This window comes from Ovis canadensis, chromosome 3, assembly GCF_042477335.2.
Source record: "Ovis canadensis isolate MfBH-ARS-UI-01 breed Bighorn chromosome 3, ARS-UI_OviCan_v2, whole genome shotgun sequence".
Lineage (NCBI taxonomy): Eukaryota > Metazoa > Chordata > Mammalia > Artiodactyla > Bovidae > Ovis > Ovis canadensis.
In genome coordinates, this window is record NC_091247.1 from 31,280,015 (window position 1) to 31,304,826 (window position 24,812).

General features: G+C 46.7%; 1 protein-coding gene and 1 non-coding gene across 2 annotated transcripts in view; one reads left to right on the forward strand and one right to left on the reverse strand.

Annotated features, from left to right (window-relative positions):
• The window catches only part of KLHL29 (kelch like family member 29), a 332,575-nt gene that overhangs the window by 67,346 nt on the left and 240,417 nt on the right, over positions 1-24,812 (forward strand). The window lies entirely within an intron of this gene.
• On the reverse strand, positions 5,564-5,670 carry LOC138438408 (U6 spliceosomal RNA). Its single transcript, XR_011256344.1, has one exon. It is a non-coding gene; the product is annotated as a U6 spliceosomal RNA (small nuclear RNA).

Sequence of the window (24,812 nt, forward strand, 5' to 3'; positions counted from 1 at the left end):
CAAGAAACAACCTCAAAGCCCCACACTAGTCAACATGGCACCAGGATTCCTGCCATACCAGCCACACCTGAAAACACAGAATAACGACCTCACAGCTCAGTCCTTCTGGTTTCAGCCATCCTCCATGATGGGCAAAGCACGTGGCCCCATTTTCCCACCAGAGTCTCATAAACATCCTTGTGAGGTCAGGAGCAGGGTGTGCTCATGTGTGTGTTTCTACCCCATGGACTGTAGCCCACCAGGCCCCTCTGTCCATGGGATTTCCCATGCAAGAATACTGGAGTGGGTTGCCATTTCCTTCTCTAGGGGATCTTCCCAACCCAAGGATTGAACTGGTGCATTGGCAGGCAGATTCTTTACCACTGAGCCACCAGGGAAGCCCCAGGAGCAGGTCACAGGGCCCAGATCTCCAGGGGGTATAGGTCCAGGCCTTGGGTGCACCCACTCCTAATCTCTCACATCAATTGCTTCTTTTTTAACAAACAAAAATAAAGGGAAGGAACCTATTCAATCTGCACAACAGTCCCATGGAGTTCAAGTGTTAACGTCCCCAGAAATGTTAAGAGATACTCCAGATTAAATCAGGCTGGGAAGTAGCGTCCCTCCCTCAGAGCATTGCAGGGCACATTTGTTATTTTTTATACTTGGTCAAGCACAGGACATCTGTGGTGTGAATAGGGGAATATGTGGCTTTATTTTCCCAGTGAAAGCCGGCGCTCCCTTCAATTCATGAACGTAGGCGACAAACCACAGTAGTATGTGGCTCTGTCACCCGTGGGGATCACAGATATTTTCCTCCTTGTTGCACATGTCTCTAAGTATCATTTATATTCACCACTACTTGGAAGTTACAGTAGTTTTAAACACGACTCTTAAGACTTCCCTGGCGGTCTAGTGGTTAAGACTCCATGCTTTGCAGTGGGCGGGGGGCGGGGTGGGGGCGAGGCCGGGATGGGTTGTGTGTGTTCCATCCCTGGTTAGGGAACTGAGATCCTACATGCTGTGCAGCACAGTCAAAAAACCCAATTTATAAAAAATGACTCTAGACTTTATTATTTAATGCATTGATAGAGAAGGACATTTATGACATTAACATTTTGTTTTTAACATTTTGATAACTATGTTTAAATGTAACAGGTTTCTTGAATCATCCTATGCAATTTATTTTATGTATTTAAAAGCATTATTCTGAAAAGGAGTCTACGGGCTTTTCACCAGGCTGCCAAAGGTGTCCATGGCACCTGGCTACCCTCTACTCACAGTACCCAGAAAAGCACTTTGGAAGGACTGAAGATGGGAAATTCAGGGGGAGTGCCTTACACACACACACACTATCCTTGATCCTCACTGACACAGGAGGGTCTTTGCCCTGGAACCAGAGCCCCTGCCAGCTCCTGGCAGCCCGGTTCTCTGAGCATCTCCAGGAATGGAAACCACTCCTGACTCGCAGCAAAACACCACTTCGTTCAAGCCAGAGAAACACGATTTATTATTACCAGCATGTTTTCAGTTTCAGCATGTTTCAAGGCGATGCCTTGAAAAGGTCAGCTTATATGAATATTTAGAAAAAGCAGATCATAAAATGAGAGAGACTTGGTATTTTGGTTTGGTTTTGTTTTGTTTTCCCTTTGATGAAGAAAATTCAGGCTTGCTCTTACTCTGGGCAAACCATTGTACTTGTTACTCGACCTGCATTTACTCTTTAAGGAGGAAGATGTCCTAGGACAGCATTTGGGGAAAAGATGTATGTCGTGGGAATTGTACAGCACGCCCTGAACACGGGACCTACTTGTTATCTACTGTCCGTGAAGGCAGCACATGAGGAGAACATGTCTGCTTTGAGGGGCCTGTTCAGTGCCTAATTGTTTTGTATTTGTTTCAGCTGATGGCCACTCTTTTCATTAGGGGCTTTTAACCTGTGAGTCATCTTTTGAAAACACAAATCTGATGGGGCCAGTTCTTCTTTTAAAATCTCTTGGCTCCCCCTTGCCGGAGGAGAAAGTACAAAATCCTTAACCTCGAGGCCAGGCCTTCATGCTCTGACTGCAGATTTCCTGTTAGCCTCATGCATGACTCCCCTCTCCCTTCCTCCCATCCCTTTGCCTCCCATCCTCTCCCATTCACGCAGTGATGATTTACTGGATTATATTGTACAGTGAGCTTTGTAAAAAAGTAAGCTAGTATTTGTATTCTTCATTTCATGTAGTAACTTTTAAAAATAACTTTATTTTTATGCTTAGTAGGATGGATTTTCTTTAAAGCCTCAGGTTTTCAATCAGCCTCTAAAATGTAGTCTTGATGTTTTATGTAACCTTGATAAACATTCTTTACAAAATTCTGGGTTTATTTTTTGAAAAGATGCAGATTATACATTTTAAAGCAGTTATTTGTTCAGCTTTTTCTGCTCCCTTTTCTAATTTTATCAGACAACTGAATAGTGATTTACTTAGTTCATTTGCACAATCTCTGATGATGGTTAGGAGGCTCAGCTCATAGTGTCCCTGATTTTTGCTATCCCTCGATTCTTGCTTGTTTCTAGTCTTCCCTCTTTCCCAGATCTCATCCACAGTGATTATGCTCTTCAGATTCCATACGAGCACTATCTCTTGGTTCCCTACGGCCCACCAGACTCTATGCTGAGTGCCAAGTGTAGAATGTGGAAAAAACAGCCAGGCTGCCTCCCCCTTGACATCTCATTCCACAGAGCCTGACACTTAAAAAGAATGAAGGCTTTTATGCAGAGTTTGACAACTTGTAGAAACAGAAGGTGGGGGCATGTTTGTTTATTTTCTCATGTCCATACCCCAACGTGCAATCAGTTTGTAGTCTCTGGAGAAAACTCACTGTGAATTTAATAAGACCTCCCTTTGATGCCTCCAAAATAGACACTTCTCAGGTCTGGCTCCTTTGGGTAGTGTTTGCCTTTAGCCTCTTAAATAATCAGTAATAGCATTTTGTTTCACCTCTAAAATTAGACCACTTCACAAAGTTTGGCCTTTTACGACTGATTTACAGTGCTCTGTAAAAGGGTTAGCTAAATATATATTTTATAAATGCCATGTTATTCAGAGTTACAGTTCAGGTCTAAAACAAAGCTTGTCAACTTAACTTATTTTAACTTAAAAGTGTTTGTAGCTTTGCTTGGTTGTCTTCATCACCAGTTTAATTCATCTGTTTTCAGTGAAGGCTTTTGTTAAAGTCAAATAAATAAGTAGAAATCCAGTGAATGTAAGGTATTTTTGGATATGAATTGTATTCGTCTTTCTGCTCAAGAACATCCTAGGAGAGCAGATAAGTTTGCCATTGCGTGAAGCATCCAGGGAGGAATGGTATCCTGTTTTCCTTAATTCTACCATGACATAGTCAAGCATGTTCTTTAGCTCATTATTAGCCACTGTCATACACTGAACTGTGTATCCCCAAAATTGATATGTCAAAGCCCTAACCCCGAGACCTCTGAATGTGTCTTTATTTGAAGACAGAGCTTTTAAAGATGCCATTAAAATTAAGTGAGGTCATATGGGTGGACCCTAATCCAATCTGACCGGTATCCTTAGAAAAAGAGGAACCTTAGACTCACAAAGACACACTAGGGATGTGTGTGCACACAGAGGAAAGACTGTGAGGACACGGCGAGAAGGCTGCCATCTGCAAGCCAGGAGAAACCGAAGCTGCCGCACCTTGACCTTGGACTTCCAGCCTCCAGAACCGCGAGAAAACTAATTTCTCCTGTTTGAGCATCCCTATCTGTGGCATTTTATCTTGGTGGCCCCAGCTGACTGAGACAGCCACCAAGCCTATTTCAAAGGATCCCACTTCAGAGCAGAGTCCTGTGAGATGACATGAGCTGGCATCCTCTCTGCCTTTGTCAGTGGGGAAGTCGAGGCAGAGGAGACTGCAGGCTCTTGATGCAGTGGGGCAGCGGCAGGGCTGAGGAGAGCCACCTCTGCTGGACCCCCTGGCAGGGTCCCTACCTGGGGACCCAGTGCACCTAGAGCTGTGCCAGGGACCCAGGAGGATTCAGGGAGGAGGGCCTTCTAGAATCCTTGGAGCAGTGATCTGGGCTTCACCCGGGAGTGTTCCTTCTCTTTCCCCTGGATCTTAACAAAGCATCTGAGCACTAAATCTGAAACTCTTTCTCTAGTAGAACCACGTGGTGCCTGCGTCTAGCACCCACGAGTGAAGAGCCGGAAACGTTCTCCCACGCCAGCTCTGCGGGTTGCTGGCTACTTGTGCTTGGGTGTAAATGCTCACATCGCGTCTTCTGTTCCTGCCACATTTAACGCTTCAGCCTGGATGCAGCTTTTTCTCTGCTTTGGGAATTTTCTACATCTTATTTATGAGTATTAAAATTCTGGAGTCAACCCCCACTGGGATGGCAGCACCTGAAGAAGCCTGCATGGAGTCCAGGAACCTCCAGGCTGGCCTCTGGAGGCACCTCGGCTGGTCTGAAATGTGCTGACAGGGCCCAGCTGAGTCAGCATTGGATGGAGGGAGGTGGGAGGCAGGAGGCACGGTCACTCTAGGTCATGCAAGACACACAAGAAGCAGGCCTGGGCGGGAGGGAGCTGGGCGGTGGCCATCAGCATCTCAGGTGTCATGGGTGGTGCAGCTGGGATCCAGAGTGTTCTGAGGCCCTTCTGCCTTTCTTAGGTGTTTGCAAGACCCTGTGTGCTTTGTGCTATGCGTTCCTGACCCAGGGGTTGGAGTTGGGAGGGGTGGTGACAGAGATGGGAGAGGGTAAAGCACCCCTCCTCTGCGATGGCGCAGGGTAGAGAGGAAGGAAGGGCCCTCATGCAAATGCAGTGAGCAGTATAGGATAATGTTGGATGAAAGGCTGAACTCAAAGTGAGCTCTGAATGAGAAATGGCCAGGTCTCCGGGGGCTGGAGTAGGGAAGGTAATCTTATTCTGGACGGAAGCTGCAGTCTCCTGGAGGCCTTGGCAAGGTGGCAGGAGGAACAGCCAGGGGTGACCAGGTCTGTCCTTGGGTCTATCATGTTAGGGGTTTTGGGCTTCTGGGCTCCTTCCCCACCTAAGACCCCACTGTGTAGTTGAGACTTCTCATGGAGTCCCCACAGTGTCCCTAAAGTTGGGGGGTGGCCAGGGGAGGCACTCTGAAATTCCCTCTTCCTTCTTTAGGGCTGTCACAGGATTGTGACAGGGTCAGGCAGGTATGGGATGGCCAGGGAGAGTTCCCCTGGCTCAGAAGCAGCCAGGAGCAGGGGCCCCCATCATCAGATCAAAGACCCTTTCCTTACCCGTGGTGACCTGTTGGCTGGGAACCCAAAGAAAACTCAAGGAGCCCCACTCCTGGGCAGAAGAGTAGGGGTCGGCACGTCGGTAACAGCCCCCAGTATTCTCATGCAGGCCTGCAGCGGCCAGCGCTGTCCTAGAGAGGGCTCATTTGAGCCACTGAGCAGACAGCAAGGCACCTATTAGAAACTCATTTATTCCTTGCCCGTTTACGCTCCACTTAGCGAATTTGTTTGGAATTTCTGCTTTCTGTTAGACACTAGTGCTCCAGCCTAGGGCAGGGGATGGCAGCCTTTTTCTTTTCCTTTTGAAGTATGGAACACTTCACGTATTTGTGTGTCATCCTTGTGCAGGGGCCATGCCAGTCTACTCCGTATTGTTCCAGTTTTAATTTATGTGCTGCCAAAGTGAGTACAGGCTTTTTCTATAGATTAAATATTTGGGGGATTCCCAGGTGACTCAGTGGTAAAGAATCCGCCTGCCAATTAAGAAAACTCAGGAGATGTGGGTTTCATCCCTGGGTTAGGAAGATCCTCTGGAGAAGGAAATGGCAACCCACTCCAGTATTCTTGCCTGGGAAATCCCAGGGACAGAGAAGCCTGGCTGGCTACAGTCCATGGAGTTGCAGAGTCAGACACGACTGAGCGACTAAACAATAACGGCAAAAATACTTGAGCTTGGAGGGCCATGTTGTCTCGGTTGTACTCACCTCTTCTGCAGCAGAAGCAGCCACAGACAATACACAAGTGCATGGGTGTAGCTTTGTTCCGGTAAAACTTCATGGACAGGCACCGGCCTGGATTTGGCCCAGAGAGCACAGTTAGCTCTCCACCCTGGACTGGAAACACAGAGGTAAAAAAAGTAGACATGGGCTCTGTCTGTATGGAGCTTACACTCTAGGCAAGGAAGACAGGCGTTAACTCTATAATTATAAGCATAAATTATCAGTATGAACCCAGGTACTTGAAAGAAGAGAGACCCTCTCTATAAATAGGAGGGTGATACAGCCTCAGGTCAAGGCAGGCTTCCCTTGGGAGCTGATACTTGACTTGGGCTCTGAATCAGCATTAACAGGTGAAGAGAGAGGAAACAGTGCATGGAAGGGCCCTGTGGCAGGAGTGTGGAATATTCTGGAAACTGAACCATGGCCAGTGTGCAGGAGCATACCAGAGGACCAGGAGCAGGGGGATGAGGCAGGATGGAAAGTAGTCACCAGTCCAGGCACAGCCTGGAGCGGGGAGGCTTAAAGCAGGGGAGGAAGAGGATCAGATGTGCATTTTGAGAAAAGTCTCTCGGCTGCATCGGAGAAAAGCAAGCGAGGACTGTTGCAAGAGAGGGAAGCAGCTATGGAGGTAAAGAGAGTTGGATGGAGATAAAGATTTCAGAAGGAGTGTTGATGGGGTGGCGACGGAGGGAGAGGCTCCTAGGTGTCAGGTTTATCCATTCGATGGTTAGCGGTGCTGTCTGTCTACCGCAGCCCTGGGAAAGTCCCTGATGCTTTGCCTTGTTTGGGTCAGAGGAAGAGGTGTGGCACGTTGAGCTGCCTTTGAGACATCAGATTAGAGGCGGTGGACAAGCAGTGAGATGGACAGATCTGGGAGGCAGAGGAAAGGTAGGGGCTGAGACCATGTGTTTTCAGGAGCCATCAGCATATGGAAGGTAAGAAATGCCCTGAGCATGGATCATGTGGGGAAAGGAATAGAGTTAAAAAAAAAAAAAAGGAAGAGAGCCTAGAGAAAATCCTCAAGGAACTCTGATATTTAATAGCCAGAGAGAGAGGTGTTCCTGCAAAATAGAATGAAACAGCAACCAAGGGAGTGGGGGGGAACGTATGAGACTGGGAAGGCAGTGTTAAAGGTTTATGTTCAGCTTGTACACACTGACCACTGATGCGCAGAGACTATTCTGACTGGTCAGTGCATCCACGTGGCCAGTGCCCGTGCCATCCCAGTAGTTTATATCACGATTGTCATCCCTGCTTTTAAGGAATGATCATCAGCATGGAAGTCTTCTGGGGTGGCAAACAGGATGAAAAGTAGAAACCTTCTATTGCATTCAGCACAAGTAGTATATACTGGTGGGGGCTTCCCTGGTGGTTCTAGGAAAGAACCTGCCTGCCGGTGCAGGAGACATAAGAGACACAGGTTTGATCCCTGGGTCAAGGAAGATCCTCTGCAGGAGGGTATGGCAACCCACTCCAGTATTCTTGCCTGGAGAAGCCCATGGACAGAGGAGCCTGGCGAGCTGTGGCCCATAGGTTTGCAGAAAGTCAGACACAATTGAAGTGACTCAGCCCGCAAACACATATCGTTGGTGACCTTAATAGGAGAACTTGAGGGGCAGTGATGGGCTGAGGAGCGAGCTGAAGAAGGAATGGGAGGTGAGCTACTAGACAGGAGGCCCAGGAAACCCCTGAAGAATTTTCACTGGAATGCAAGGAAGCTGAGCAGGACAGGTAGAGGAGAATCCAGAAGGGGATGGAGGTGGGAAGCTGAATTTTTTTTTATAAGATGTTAAATGATGAGATGGATTTATTGGTTCAACACACCCTCTGTGTACTTAGTCACTAACCAAACTTGTATCTGTTTCATTTGTTGATTCATTATTTGAGCCAACATTCTCATCTCATCCTTGGTGGAGATATTTACTATGTCATGAGCACCAAATTCATTTTATTTCCTTCTTTGCTTTTCCACAGGCATTTGTTGAGCACTTACTATCTGTCAAGTATGGGACAAGGTCCACTGATAGAAAGATGAGTAAGTTAGGATCTGTGTGTTCAAGGGACTTATAGTTTCATGCAGTGGTTATCAACCAGGGATAATTGTATCCCTTCCCTTGCCTGAGGAACACTGGGCAATGTCTGGAGATATATTTTGTTGTCATAACTTGGGGTGGGCATGTGAGAAGGAATCTAGGAATGCTACCAGCACCTGGTGGGCGGGGCCAAGGATGCTGCTAAATATCCTCTAGTGCACAGGACAGTCCCCCATCCCCAAAATTAGTATCCAGCCCAAAATGTGAATAAAGCAAAAAGCACCTCAGTAAATGGTAACTGCAGGAGCTCAGAGGACAGGTATGTAGGCACCACCATGGAACTGGCCAGGCAGGAGATGAGGGACAGACATGAGGGGGCAAGGTTCCTGCTTGGAAACTTCTAGTAACGCAGTATGGGGCCACCATGGCCAGAAAGGCTAAAGTCACTGGAGTAGGGCTGAGGCCACAAATACCTTACCGAGTATTTTGGCATTTTTGTCTATTCAGTAGGAAGCCTCTAAAGGGTTTTCAATGAGAGAAAACCAGATTTGGGTCTTAGGAAGATCATTTGGGGGGACAGACAAGAGCAAGCAATAAGCACTAATATTTATTAAGAACCTACTGTGTGTCAGTAGGCTTCTGAGTACTTTCTTGAATGCTTCATTTAATCTCCCAGTAGCCCTATGGGTAGGTCCTTGTGTGCCAATTATACAGCTGAGGAGACTGAGGCAGAAGGTCAAAATGCTGATGAATGGGGAGGCAGTCCTTGACTGAGACTGAGCTTGTGCACAAGCCTGAGCCAGCCTGCGGTTTCTCCCACCTTCTGCTTTGGGTCTGGGCTCCCGGACCAGACTGGAGCATCCACGGGGTCTCAATTCATAACTCGTATGTTCCAGCTCTCCCTGCAGCTGCTCCCAAAGTCCCACACCTGCAGCTTTGAGGAGTGTGGAATCAAGGTAGCCAGTTTAATTCTTCCTGAATAGGAGTTCTCATGGAGCTGTTAATTTTTTAGCGACTTTGTGGCTGAGATGCCCCCATGGAAAGAGAAACACTTGCTTCTGGGAAATCGTATTCACTCTTTGCTGCCTGAGACCTCTACGTGGACCCCATTGACCTCATGTAGCTTCACTGTTAGGACACCCTGCCTCACTATCAGATGCACCTTTTCTCCTCTATTTTTGCTGGGGGTAAGGAGGGGGAAAGCGGGTTTGCATGACTTATAAAATTTAAAGTACGTCTCAGGACCCAAAGCCACATCATTAGCCAGCACAGATCTTGCTTTCCTGGGTTTTAATTACAGTGGCTCCTCCTCGCATTATCTGGGCTTCCCTGGTGACTCAGACGGTAAAGCGCTGGCCTGCAATGCAGGAGACCCAGGTTCAATCGCTGGATCAGAAAGATCCCCCTGGAGAAGGAATGGCAACCCACTCCAGTTCCCTTGCCTGGAAAATGCCATGGACGAAGAAACCTGGTAGGCTACCATCCATGGGGTCACAAAGAGTCGGACACGACTGCGTGACTTCACTTTCCTTTCCTTTTCCTCCTCCCACTGCTGCTGCTGCTAAGTCACTTTAGTCGTGTCCAACTCTGTGTGACCCCATAGACGGAAGCCCACCAGGCTCCCCCTCTCACTAGGAGGGATGATCTAATGTAACGGCCCCTGGCCCAGGACTGACAGAGAGAAAGAGCTGGAGGCTGGATTTGCCAACCAGGGGGCAGGGAGTGCTCCCCAGACAGAGGTGGGACCAGAGCACTCCCGCCTGGCACCTTTCAGCAGGGCATTTCCCCATCTGGAAAGAAGACTGGAGATGGATTTTCATGTTTACATACACTTTTCGATAAAAGTGTCTTCACTTTTTTAAAACAATGGCAGCATTCTGGCAGGGCTGAAGAAAAGCAAACTAGTCTGGGATCCAGAAGGAATACCCAACAGAAGAGTAGGCAGGGGTCAGTGTAGAGAAATAACCCACTACCAGGGGATTCTTGAGGTTGGCTCTGACCAGAGAGTTCACAGCCCCAAATTATCCCCAGCTGACACATGCAAAGCCTAGGCCGTCCGCTGTCACCTGGCGTGTTCATGCGAGAAGCCATATTCTGCACTGTTGGTGGGAGTGTTAAACTGGCTCAACCACTATGGAAAACAGTATGGAGGTTCCTTAAAAAGTTAAAAATAGAGCCACATATGACCCAACAATCTTACTCCTGGGCATGTATCTGGAAAAAACAAAAACTCTAATTCAATAAGATACATGCACCCCAATGTTCAAAGCAGCGTTATTTACAACAGCCAAGATTTGGAAGAAACCTAAGTATCCATCAGCAGATGAATGGATAAAGATGTGGTTTATATATGTGTGTGTGTGTGTGTGTGTGTGTGTGTGTGTGTGTGTACGTGCGTGTGTATGTGTGTGTGGGTGTGAGTGTGGGTCTGTATGTATATATGTGTATGTATAGTTATGTATATTCCATTAAACACAATGGAATACTATTCAGCCATAAAAAGAATGAAATTTTGCCATTTGCAGCAACATGGATAGACCTAGAGATTTCATACTGAGTAAAGTAAGTCAGGCAGAGAAAGGCAAATGTTTACAGTATCACTTACATGTGGAATCTAAAAAATACTACTATTTACAAAACGGAAACAGATTCATAGACATAGAAAACAAACTTATGGTTACCAAAGGAGAGGGAGAAGAGGGATAAATTAAGAGCATAGGGTGAACAGATATACACTATTACATATAAATTAGACAAGCCACAAAGATTTACTGTATAGCACAAGGAACTATATTCAACATCTTGTAAAAACCTGTAATGAAAAATCTGAAAATATATATCACTGAATCATTTTATTATACACCTGAAACTTACGCAATCTTATAAATCAACAAAGTTCATTTTTTAAAAAGCCATGTTCTTATTTTCAGGCTTCCTTCTGTTTCACTTCTTCCTTTAAGGATTCTGTGGTAGGACAGAAAATTCTCTAGGCTTCAGATTTCCTACCCAATGAAAGGGCAGTTGCAGTAAAGACCTGCTCGTGTGTCTAAGTGGGTTTGGGTTGTAGAGTAAACCAAGGCTTTGCCAGTAGGACAACTATACACCTATGGTGCTAAGGAAACTAACTTTGCACCCAAATGTAACACAGTTCCCCACATTCCCAAATAAAAGGGCTCCAAAAAAAATTTTAGTCGACCTGAATATATGGATATTTTTGGAATACAGTATAAATGAAACAACAAACTGTTTACTTATAATATGTAATTAATTACTTTAGTTACACATCTTTAAAATCACAAAATAAGTAAACTGTTAATTTTTAAATACTACTTTCTCCCCCTTTTATTAGATGAGTCATTCTCCAAACCTGTCAGGTGCAGTTCTCACTGCAGAGTGTCTTTTGTTCCCAGCGTATTTTTTTATCCCTAGCCTAGAGCAGCTTCTCAAGTCCTCTGACAGTTTTACAGAGCTCATGAGCCTCACTTCCATCTACATTTTCAAGACAGCACTTTTAGAATCAGTGGATTATGCCTTCCTTCAAAATTTTATCCAAGTCACAGGTCCCAATTCCCATAAGTTGAGGCAGGTTGCTTTTTTCTTTTTCATTTGCCTTATAGGTGACTATTCATGATCTCTTGCAGCAATTAACCATTGTTGGGTTTCTGTTTAAAGTGACTTTTAAAAGTGTTGTTTACAACAACCTCCAAACACTAAAATTATGAAATCATAATCCCAAGAGTAATTACCACATCTCTGTTAACTAAATCAGGTGGGAGAGTACATCTGAGAGATGAGACTTTTTACTGATACAGAATCCATCAAATTGGATATTGGATATATTGAATTTAATATATTTAATATATTATTAAATATATATATTTATATAAATATATGTAAATACAATTTATTTATATTAAATAAATTTTGATAAATTTATTATATATAAATAAATTTTATATAATAAATATATTTAAATAAATATGTATTTATAAATTTATATAAACAAAATTTGTATATATTAATATATTTAATACATATGTTGAATTAAATTCAGTAATATATTGAATTTATAATATTTAATAATTTAATATATAATACCCTTTTATTGAAGTACAGTTGATTTACAATGTTGTGTTAATTTCTGCTGTACAACAAAGTCACTGTACATATTATTTTTATACTCTATTCCATTATGACTTACCCTTTTTTCTGAGGGTTAAGGGGAGATTCAAGGGAACAACGGCCATATATTTGGGTGTAGACAAAAAGTTTTAACTTCTCAATTCTCCTCTAACACCCATCAGCTTATTACATTGCACACAGGAGCATTTCTTTACTGGCTATTCAGTAGTTAATGTCTGTCCACATAGGTGGACACGTGCAATGAATCCAGAGCACAGAAAATGGTGCTGAGTCCACTGGGCCCCACCAAGAGCTCTGGCCACCACCTTTCCCCACTTCCTAAACACCAGTAACTGCAAACCCCTTCTGCCAACCTGCCGCTGGGCTTTTGTGTGGTTTAATGAACATAGAGTCATTTGGAAATATGCACTGTGCTCCACAAAAGGAAACAGTAATATAATCAGAAATCATTATATTCCAGTACTTCAGCACTATTGCTACTATTAATGTCCATTATCAGTATATTACCTGAAATGTGTTTAACAGTCACAGGCACTAATCAAGTTGCCTGTCCTAGAGAATGTATATTCTCTCCATCTGGATCACACCATGTATTGTGCTGTGACTGTTTTAAACTTTTTTTTTTTTTTCAGATAATTGGAACCTGCTACTTCATATTCTGAAAAGTAATGTAGTGGGTGAAGCCCTGAGAGGTTCAAAGCCTAGGCTTCCATCAGGGAAATAATGCAATTTCCATGCAGAATGATTATAATATTATTCAGTGATTACATGAAAGTGGGGGGGTCTGTTTTTGTTAGACTTTTGAAAGTGGCAAATTGAATTCCATCCAAGTAATCAGAGGTTATGAGTTTCCAGCACAGTATGTTTGCACATGTTGGAGGCTTATTTTCCCAGAGTCCTCCTAGCCTGCTGCCCCCTGAGCCTTTGCTGGCCTTGAGGGACAGACCTGAAGTGCCTGGGAGTGAATTCGCTGATGAGAGCTCTCAGCCGATGAGAACTGGGAGCTGGCGGCAGAAGCTCCAGCCTCCTCATACCCTGGGTGGGGTAACTCTAAAACGTGTCCTTCTCCTTCCTCCCAGAGGTCCCCGGGGACACTGGCCCAGGTGCCCCCAGTGGCATCCTGCTTATCTTGGGCAACCTCTGTTGGCTTCCTTCACTTACCTGCCTCCGTTCCCCACTCACCGGCCTGAGCTTTCTGGCCTCACTCTCCAAGTAAACCACTTGCCTCAAAGCCTTGTCTGGGTTCTAGTTCCCAAGAGAGGCACACTTAGGCCCCCTAACCCTCCCCCTTCCTGTTTGGAGAGCACCCAGAGCCCTCTCGGGCTTCCCCAATGACTCAGTGGTAAAGAATCTGCCTGCCAATGCAGGAGACACAGGTTCAATCCCTGGGCTGGGAAGATCCCCTGGAGGAGGAAATGGCAACCCACTCCAGTATTCTTGCCTGAAAAATTCCACGGACTGAGGAGCCTGGCGGGCTACAGTCCATGGGGGTCACACCGAGTCAGACACGACTGCGTGACTGAGCACACAGATGCCTCGCTGGAGCCCTCTGTCCTTTAAACTGGCAGCACCCAGAATCTTCATGTTTCAAAGCATCATCCTCCTGAAAAATGAAAATTCTGAACTTTTCTTTTTAATCAGGAAAGTGATGGATATAATTTATTTCTCCCTCTTCTCTTAATTATTATTACCCCATTCAAGTGAGACAAGATGATTTCATCCAGGTTGTATTTTAAATGCCCATAATCGATGTCCTCATTCTGAGCATGAATCTATGTGCTCTTAGATAATTTATGTATAATTTTAATAGATTTGTCAACGGCAGCCTTTCCTTGTCTAAACAGGCTGCTTGCAGACAGATCGCTTAATTTGCTCCTCGATGCTATTTTTCATACATGGTTGCTGCGCAGCCGACAGATAGCAGATGATCCCATTACAAACACATTTGACAGGGCATGGGCTGTGGGGATGAGCAAACTCAAGGTCTCCTATGGTGGCGAGCAATGTGTGTCTCCCTCTCACTCAGAAGGGGAAGTTCCAGGGCCCAAGGCAAGGTGCTGGGGCTGCAGTCACCTGCAGCCCTCGGGAGCTGACGAGCACTCCCGCTTACTTGCCCTAAGAGAGGTTGTTGGTGCCCAGCGCATTCCCCACCCTGGGGATCACCTGTTGACAGTTCCTGCTTCCTGCCTCTCTCTGTGTGGGGGTGCCCAGCCCATTCATGGGGCAGGCTGTAAGTCTTTGGGGAGTGATGTCTCAAAAGCATTTGTCAATATCACTCAGCTATTAAAAAGAATGCATTTGAATCCATTCTAATGAGGTGGATGAAACTGGAGCCTATTACACAAGGTGAAGTAAGTCAGAAAGAAAAATACCAATACAGTATATTAATGCATACGTATGGAATTTAGAAAGATGGTAACAGTGACCCTATATGTGAGACAGCAAAAGAGACATAGATATAAAGAACAGACTTTTGGACTCTGTGGGAGATGGCAAGGGTGGGATGATTTGAGAGAATAGCATTGAAACATGTGTATTACCATATGTGGAAAAGATCACCAGTCCGGGTTTGATGAATGAAACAGGGCACTCAAAGCCGGTGCGCTGGGACAACCCTGAGGGATGGGGTGGGGAGGAAGGTGGGAGGGGGGCTCAGGATGGGGGACACATGTGTACCCGTGGCTGATTCATGTTGATGTATGGCAAAACCCACACAATACTGTAAATTAGCCTCCAATTAAAATAAATTAATTTTTTTAAAAAAAGCACTTGTCAGCCAATGAGAGGTGGGAGATGATGAATAAACACTGCAGCTTCCTCCTATGTCTCTTGGGAGGACAACTTTGAGATGGGTTCTCCCCAGCCTCTTGGAGCATCCTCAGTAGGAATGAGCCCCAACTGCCCAGGCGGAAACTGGTTGATGCTTCCTCAATTGACTTTTCCCCATCTCCTACCTCACATTCCCACTTCCTCATGGTGATTCCTTGGATCAACTTAAAGAAAAACAACCCTACTCACATCCAAATTGCTGTTTCAAGGGCCACTTTGGAGGGGAACTCAAACTAAGATGCTTGTCCTTCTGAATGTCTTCAGGTTGATCTTTTAGGCATGCTTGGCAAGGAGCTTCCTGTACCCCAGGAATTCTCCCTCCTCTGACCGCCTTCAGCCTCACCAGCAGAGTTAACTTAGCCCTCACCGTCTGCAGCCCTGGGACCTCCCCTGTTTCTGCACATGGGCGAGTGATGGAGTAGACACCGAGTCTGCCAGCTCCTTGCTGACCTGAGCGTCTGTCCGAGAGGTGGTGGTGCTCCAGTCACATCCTCAGTCAGGAGTGAAGACCAGAGGTGCCCAGCAGGGCAGAAGATGGGGTAGCCAGACAACACTAAGAGTGTACCTTTTAGGGGAAAAAAGTACAGAAACCTTTCCTTCCAAAGACTGACGTGAGCCCTGATGGATTATTTGCACCATTTCTGTCTGCTGGGGTAATTGCAAAGGCGAGTGTGCTGTGTTCCAAGGGAAAAGTGTTCCCTAGACGCGGTAATCCTTGCCATGTCAGCTTGTGACAGAGAGAACCACATCAATTTCTAAATTTTCTCAATGGAGTGAGATGTGTGTAATGTGGAATAAAATATAAACAAGTCTTAAGAAGCATCTATGTGTTTCTTTTTATCAACCTTTAGATGCATTAAAGCCAACCACAATTTCCTATGAATTCTAGATGATATGTAGTATTTTTATTTGCTACTTCATTGCTAAATGTTTCGTATAAAACTGAAGAGGGGGAAAAAAAAAACACAGTCCCACATATAATAGAAGCAGCAGATGGCTAAATGTGACCGTGGGAGAAAAGTAGAGAATGGAGTGGGCTCAGAACAGAGGCTCCCCAGTTGGGTACAGGCCCGAGATGAGGTGGAGGGAAATTCAGGTATGAGGTTACCTGTGCTCCTCAGCCATTTGCTTCCACTGTGTTTTAAGTAGCCCATTAGTATTCAGAAGAATCTACAGGTATCTTTGTTACATTTTTTTTTATCTTTTAAATGTACATATAAATGAGTATGTGTTATTTATAGATGTCTTTGGATTTAGAAACATCAAGCTTGAAAACTAATGCAGCGGGGAATGTTTGATTTATTGCTCGCTGGAGAGCAAGGACAGGGGTGGGGGACTTTCTGCAGGAAGGAAGACTGGGTTGGGATAAGCTGTTTAACCTTTCTAGGGGACTTTCCTGGCAGCTTCAGTTACAGTTAAACTGTGGAGAGATGACTGGGTGGGGAAAAAAAGAGCAGCGGCCAGGGAGTTTACAAGCCAACGTTGTTTCCCCAGCTCTCCTGCTAATCAGCTGTGAAACCTTCAGCTTGTCACACACCAGCTCTTAGCTTTGGTTTCCTGCCCATATCTGGACATCAAGCCGTGCCAGGCTGTGGCCCAGCGATTTGGTGCATTTGTACTAATGGCTGTGGGCTCTGGCCGGACTCATAGGTTGCAGAAGTGCCATGCGTGTGGTGAGCCATGGTTCCTCGTTTTTCAGATGGAACGTGAACCTCTGGTGCGATCAAGCCACTTGCCGTCACACTTTGGTAGAGACCAGGAAAACAGAATTAGCTTCTACTTCTATTTTCGTTCCTAGGCTGTTTCTATATTGGCCAAGAAAAGCAGAGAACTTAGAGAAATTCCTGGTAATGACTGCTTTCTGCCTGGGTATGGAGAAACTTGCCTGTCTGTGGTTTATTTTTAAATGGATAACTCATCATAACTGGATAAAAAGTACTGTAATCTCCAAAGACTTTTCTTTCACAATTTTTTTTTTTTTCCTCTCTGAGAGTAGAGAAACAAGGCTCAGGTCTACTCAAATAAAATCACTTTCTGCTCGGTGAGGAAGTGACGCCTCTCAGATCCACTTGGGGCTGGGAAGGGGTTTTCAGCCACTGGCCCTAAGGCTTAGATTCAGAGAAGAAGTGGAACAAGTAGGGGTTGAAGTCATGAAGGCATCTGTCCTCAGGCTTGGCGTCTAGTAGTTGCTGGGGAGGAGGATGAGGGGCTGGTAAGGGCTGAAAGTGTCCTCCTGGAGGAAATTCAGGGAGATGCAGTGAAGGGAGCGGGAAGTGGGAGCTGACCGGCATCAGATACACCCAGGAAAACTACATAGGTGGTCAGCCCATTGATCCACTAGCTCCTAAGGAAGATCCCTTCCCATCCATTTGTCCTCTGCGTGCTCACCTCCGCGGAGAGGTGATGGGAAGAAATGCACCACCTCCCCCTGGGTGAGGTAGGTGTTCCAGCCATACCTAGTCTGTGCTTTAGTTGGCAGGCATGGTAATAACAATGTTAGAGCCACCAGTTAATCTGTGCCATGGGCTATGCCAAGTGCCTTCCTTACACCCAAATATTTAACTCTCAGAACAACCACAGATGTCCAATAATGTCATCCCCTCTGGACAGGGAGGAGATTGGGTCAGAGGGTGGGAGTAGGGTGGACAGTCTGCCATTTAGAAGCAGGTCTAATTAGAGATTTGGACCCAGATCTCTCAGACTATAAATATCCCATGCTTTCGACCACCCCACAGGCTGAGCCAACCCTGAACCAGGTGTGTCAGGGCCTAAGATGAAAATCCAAGGTGAGGCTTGGATTGTGCCTTATAGGCTATGAGTGAGGCTGCGGGGTTCGGTCCCGGGAGAAGGGGCTCCAGAACCTCTCTGCAACTCCACCAGGAAATCAAAACCCACCGAGTCTGAAAGCTCACCTTGTCTTACTCTGTGGAGCTGCTTTTCCCCATCCCTTCTCTCTAAAGCTGTCAAGAGGCCAAGACCCAAAGGGTCAGCGGATGCTGAGTGACCTCGACCCTGCAGCCGTGGTGTCGGCCAGGACAGGCTCAGTCCAGACCCTGGCAGTGAGCAGACGCTGGACCCGTGAGCTTCCTTGGCCGTTGTGTCCTGTTCTCATGCTGTCTCCACCCCCCGACACGTACAGCTGTGGGCCTGACAGAGAGCTGATGTGGTGGTGACTTGAGTGCCTTGAACACAGGTCAAAGGCTCCCTTGAAGCATTGAAGCAGCCAGCCCCAGAGTCTACCACCATGAAAGGGACAAGCCTCAGAGAAGAAACTGGAACAGAGAAGGTGGGAGGGAAGGGGGAAATCCCAGTCTCTCTGGGCTCTACTGAGTGTCCAGACTTGAGGTGGGTTCTTCCTTCGGTGTGAATTCCAGTGTGGTTGGTCCTAAGATGGGGGTTGCCCCACATAGCCAGGATGGACCCTCCTGGAAAACAGCTTGGGAGGCCGAATTCTACTTCCTCTTTCCCCTACTCTCAACCCCCTCCTGGCCTATAATTCTGTTTTACTCCCCAAGAGTCGAGATAAGTCTTGTTCAAATGTTACAGCCTGGCCGCGGGAGTGCAGGGGGAACCAAAGGAAGAGCCTTGTTCACATTTGGGTCAGAGTTCTCAGTGGGCAGCAGGGTCACACAGGTGGAGCCTCCACAGTTGATCCACCCACCTAGCCACCTGGACAGAGCTGGAGAGGAGAGAACCCCATCCCTCAGCACCAAGAAGGAGGGAAGCACCCATTCGCACCGCAATCCAGCTCAGCAACACCAGCAGCTGGCCCTCCTGTCTCTGAATTAGGATGCCAGCCCCTGCCCTGCCTCCCATGGGGTCTGCGTGGCCGTCTAATGAGGGAGAGAAGATGCAGAAAACACTCCACCAAGCCCATGGCACCAGGCAAATGTGAAGCGTCATCATGAAAAGCTTCAATTTATGGGTCTGAAGGAGAAGCAACATCTGGGAAAGAATTATTGCAATTTAAAGGGAGGATGCAGGCCTGGTTTATAAGAGCGAAATCTGGAAGCCACGTCTGATTTTTTTTCTCAAACTGGTTTGTATTCCAATCATGAAGCTGTGGTGTGAACGTCCAGATGTTCGAAGTGAAATTGTAGAAAATGAGTGGAGTCTTGGAGGCATTCTCCCTCCTTCAGCAGAGCCTTACTGAGCATCTACTACGTGCCAGGTGCCACACATTCTGGCCGCAGCTTCCTGCCGCCGCGGGCCAGTCGGTGGAACAGGTTTGCTGGCGTCTCTGCCCTTCTCTCCGCAGCCCTCCGGAACTGCACGGTCATCCTGGCCCTGGATCCAGGCACAGGAAGACCTCTGTTAACTTGTGCAGGACTCTAAGTGGTGGCGCTGACTCAGGGAGTCCTAGTTAGTTGAAGCGGGTCGGCCATGCAACAAGAAAGTAGTTCGTGTGGGAGCAGTTGATTTGCAACTTTCTTTTACTGAATCGTTTCAGTCTGGGTTTCTGGCGAGCCCTGTTGTAGCAAGACTTCAAACCCAGCCAGTGCCTGGGCACCCCCTTTTCCCCATCTCCCCATTCTCCTTGCTCAAACCAGCCAAGCGGGACAGAAGAGGGGCTGCTGAGAAGCCTCCATTGGTGACACCGAGTTCTTATCTAACATTCCCAGTAATTCACTCCAGGAGGGTCTGTTCTTCAAGAGTGCAAAAGACCTACTGCAGAGGAGTTTTCAGCAGAAAGGGTGAATGAAGGCAGGAGGAGGAGGGCCAGGAAGGAGGAGCAGGTGTAGGTCTGGTCACAGTGGTGGAGGAGAGCTGATGCCATCAAGGACATGAGGCTGGACACGGCAGGACACTGGGAAGAGTCCAGACTGGCCTGGGTTCTCCAGGGCCCCTGCCATGGAGGGCTGCTGGCCGGGGAGGAATGTGACCTGTTTGGGGTTGAGCACAGTCCCTCTGGCAGCAGCAGAGCCATGTTGTGGGGGGTAAGAGGGGGTGCTGTGGCTATGATCCAGGTGTGAGAAGGGAAGGCCTCACCCCAGGTAGCCATGATGGAGACTGGAGAGAACTGTTCTGAGCAGTGACAGGGCAAGTGGCGGTGCCAGGCCCTGAGATGAGGGTCTGGTAGCACCGAGTGTGGGGGACGGTGCACTATCAGGTGGGCTGGGGGGGACTGACTGCTGGAGTGGAAGCTGCAAGGAAACCTCCGTGCAGTGGCTGTGAGCTACCAAACTCCACTCTGCCCAACAGCATCCGCCTCTTCAGAATGGAATTTCTCTCATAGGAAAGAATTTAAATTTCCTCTTGGGATGGGGGAGACTGACAATGAAAAAGGTTGAGAAACTCTGAGTTAATAGTAGCAAGAATCTGGATGAGCTACCTTCCTATTGACTGGGGTTGGGGGCGGAGGAGGGGACGCGTCTGTGATCTCTCTGCTGTGGGAAGGGTCTGTGCAAGGTGAGGGGGGTCACTTGGGAACCTGACCACCTCGAAGCATCCGGCATTGGCTGACAAGCTGGCAACAGGGATCGGGGGAGAGACCAGTTGGGTCATGGGGTTGGTTTGGGCTCACCAGGACCTGATTGGAATGTGATGTCCATTGACACCTGTGCTTTTTTCAGCCCAGGGTGATGACTTCAGAGAAAACACAAAACAACTCTAGGCTCCTCATTGACTGGGGTCCAAGGAACAAGTGGGCTGAAATTCAGAACAAAGACGTAGGGTGGGAGGACAAACCTAGAGCTCTAGTTCTAGCTCCCTCCCGCTTCCACTTGCTATGTGACTTTAGAGGATTCTTATTTTCCATGAGCCTCAGCTTCCTCATCTATAAAATGGGAATACTAATAGTAACGTATTCATAAGCTTATTAAAATGTACACGATAAACTGTGAACAGCTAGACATTGTAAATGTCAAATGTTATGAAAATATTGTTATTATGCTTCGGTGAGGAGTCATGGCCTCTGAAGATCCTGTCTTTCTTTGAAGAATATGTGCCCACAGAGTAACTCGCCAGGCAATACATCCCCATCGTGGGGAATATGTAATGGGTCTCATCAGTGGCCAATTCTGGCCCTTAATGGCAACAAGAAGCCTCCACATTGTGCTACATCTTTGCATCTTAATTCTCTCCTTGAAAAAGCAGTGCCTTCCAGACCCCGGTCCATAAACTGTCGAGAACCTGATAGATAAACACTCAGAGAGAGTGTTTATTAGGAGATTGGCAACACGCCTGCAAGCTTTGGTGAGCCATGGTTGATATTATTAATGGATGGCCTATTTTTCCCTCTTCTCAAATGCAGGAGAATGTGAATGAGTGTTCCCCTTGCAGGATACATTCAGAACCGCCATCCAAGCCTGTGCCAGGGGTGCCCAAGGGTCCTTCTCCAGGACTGATGGGAGGGTGGGTGTGGGAGCTGGTTTTCTTGCTCTAGTTTACAGCCTCCAGTTACTTTGCTCTTTTCCTTCTAAGGAAGAATCCTCATTTCCCAGTTGGCTGAGGGGTGGTGAGCTGCCTGGACACTGGAGTTGTAATTGGATAGCATGGTCAAGACCCAGGCAGAGCTGCTCTCTGATCCTGTATCAAATGGGAGCCTCCCTAATTGGTTTCTCCTCTCTTAAGGCAGCTTCTCTCCCCTTAAAAAATTGGTATCTTTTATAGGGAAGTAAAAATGAAATCCTGGGGCCTTTGTTTATTATTCTCTTGGCTATCAATTTGGTTCATGTCAGAAACCATCTTTATTTATAGACTTAGAGTTAGAATGGGTCTCAAAAATATCTCTGAGTTTAATTTTGAGGATCTCCCAGCATTTAGACAGTTATGTAACCCAAACAGCCCATCCATGGGTCTTGGTTTTATATTGGCCTTTATGCTCTGTCAAACTCAATCAGCATCTCATAAGGGCCTTGAGCGGAGAAGGCAATGGCAACCCACGCCAGTACTCTTGCCTGGGAAATCCCACGGGTGGAGGAGCCTGGTAGGCTGCAGTCCATGGGGTTGCAAAGAGTCGGACGTGACTGAGCGACTTCACTTTCACTTTTCACTTTCATGCATTGGAGAAGGAAATGGCAACCCACTCCAGCGATCTTGCCTGAAGAATCCCAGGGACGGGGGACCCTGGTGGAGTGCACAGAGTCAGAAATGATTGAAGTGACTTAGCAGCAGCAGCAAGAGCCTTGAGAAGGTGAAGGACTTAAGACCAATTTCACAGACATTGACTTATTACTTATTTTTAAAACTTAAGTTAAAAAAGTCCCTCATCCTTTGGCTTTTTAAATTTTCTTTTCCATAGGCCTGGAAGCTGTCCTTTGAGGATGAGATTAGTGGGAGAGAAAAGGTTGGTTTGACCAGAGAGGTCAGAAGTCAAGTCCAGAGGTTGAACCTTCATCTCCCTCAGGGATGAAAACTCATACCTGCTTCCCTGGAATTCCTAGTTTCTTTCCTGAGATTCATTTCCCCAGGCCATGATCTTTGGAAACTGAAGATTTTACAGTGTTATCTTGGGAATTATATTGTTACTAGAAATCGGTTTCTAGTCATTTATTTAAAAATCATTTTAAGTACCATGCATCTCATTAGAGTAGAATATGTTTAGGTAGATGGATGGAACTTACAGGCTTTCTAAGAAGAAAACATAGTGCATAATGAAGGGTCTATACATACCCCCATGTGATGGGTGCTGTGGGCCAGAGATTCAGACATTAAGATAATGTCTGTTCTCAGGATGCTCAGGATGCAAGAATTAGTGGTTGGGTGGGAGAAAGAAGAGCTAGAAGAGTTAAGAGATGAAATTACTGAGACATCAACTAATGCTAAATATGAGCCGAGAACAGCTAGAAACCCCTCAAGGGAGGGGCCTCTGGTCAGGGTGGGCAGAGGTGTCATGACGGAGGTGTGACTTGCCCTGGGACTGTGAGCAGGTGATGGCAATAGTGAGATGCTGATGCTTTTGCTGTGGATGATAATTATGTACCAGTTTCTCTGATACATTAATAAAGAGAAATGAGAGTTCATAGAAATTAACTGATTTAGTCAGTGTCACAAAACTAAGGGCCATGTTAGAATTCTAATTCAGATGTCTGATTTCCACAGTCTTGCTTCTAACTGTCTCTGAGAATGTATTCATTAGGGTCTTGACAGAAAACAGACACATCCAAATGTGTAATCTGAAGAGAGTTCAATGAAAGGGCTATTCACAAAGGTGTAAACACAGTGGGAAGAGAGCATAAAACAGGGCAGTACCCCAGGGCTCATAATCAGGGCAAGGGGAGGGAGCTGTTACTGGAAGGCAGAGAGAGCTGTGTCCTCCTCAACACCAGCCACCAGCCATGACCTTCAGCAGAAGGTCCCAGCCATCTCATGAAGACTCTGCAAGGAAGAAGGAGAGAGGGCAAATAAACACCCAGGCCACCCCAACCCCGGGTCTCCTGCTGGTGTCTGCATTGGCTGAACATAACTGGAAGTCCCAGGGTCCCAGAGCTGGAGAGGTACTCTCCATGCTGACTGGGTGAGCCTCCCACGACACAGAAATGGACGGGGAGCTGACCTGGAGGAGCGGACAGAAGATACCCAGCACAGCCTGTGATGTCTAACGTCAGCTCGCGCTAGGATCTTTTCAGAAGCACATTAGGGAACAGTGCCAGAGAACTCCACTCTGCATGTGGTTTATTTTTGTTCAGAACTTTATTTCAGTTATCTCCTCTACAAGTTGGCCTCTGGGGACCACAAAGGAGGAAGGAAGAGGCCATTGTCACAGAACAGTGTAGACAGCCCTGCTGGCTCACCCCCTGAACTGCCCCTCAGCTCCTGTCTGCCATATCCATCTGGCACAGCCCAGAGAGTCGAGCCGTCTAAGATGGAGAAAAGGGAAGCCAATAAACCTGACATTGGCAACCAAGAGTTTGTCTCGAGAGTGAGAGCTCTTTCTAAAGCTTTGTGGCCAGCGTCTTGGGCTTTCAGTTAGTTAGTAGGCTTTACAGTGGCTCAGCAGTGGCTCCTGCTCTCCAATGCAGGAGATGTGACTTCGATCCTTGGGTGGGGAAGATCCTCTGCAGAAGAAAGTGGCAACCTGTTCCGGTATTCTTGCCTAGGAAATCCCATGGACAGAAGAGCCTGGCAGGTTACAGTCCATGGGGTCGCAAGAGTCAGACACAACTTAGCAACTAAAAGGCCCCCACTCTTCCAGTGGCCTGCAAGGCCCCACACAAACTGAATTCTCACCTTTCCAGCTTAATGTCCTATGTGGCTGTCCCATGTCCAGCCACAGCAGAGGGTCCTTGCAGATCCAGGAACACGAGTCACTGATTCTTCCTCTGCTCTGAATACTCCCCTTCCCTGGACACCTGCACGGCCCATACCTGCGTCACTTTCCAGCATGCTCAAATGTCATACTCTCACGGGGCCTGTTGCCCCAACCACCCTCTCTAATCTGTACCACACCCTGCACTCATCTCTTGCTCCACTTCTTCTCTAACAGATAGTCCTGACTGCCTTCTAATTTACTGTACAATTTGTACTTATTTCTTAAGCTTATTGCTTATTCTGTGTTTCCATCCACTAGAAGATGAGCTCCAGGAGGGCAGGATTTTTTTCTTCTGTTTCTTTGTATTCCTAGTGCCTAGACACTGCCTGACGCATAACAGGGACTCCATTATGTACCGAATGAATGAATGGGTAAATAAATGAATGAGATCCTCAAGGATCTTAAAATGGACTGACCGCTGTCCCCTAGTCCTCTCTCTTCCCCAACACATATCTGCCAACGATCTTTCCCAGAAATACATCGATCGTTTGTTGTCACCAGTACTGTCGATACTTTGTGGCCAAAGTGTTCGATTTAACCGTGAGCTTCACGGAAGCTTGGTAGAGGAAATGTGT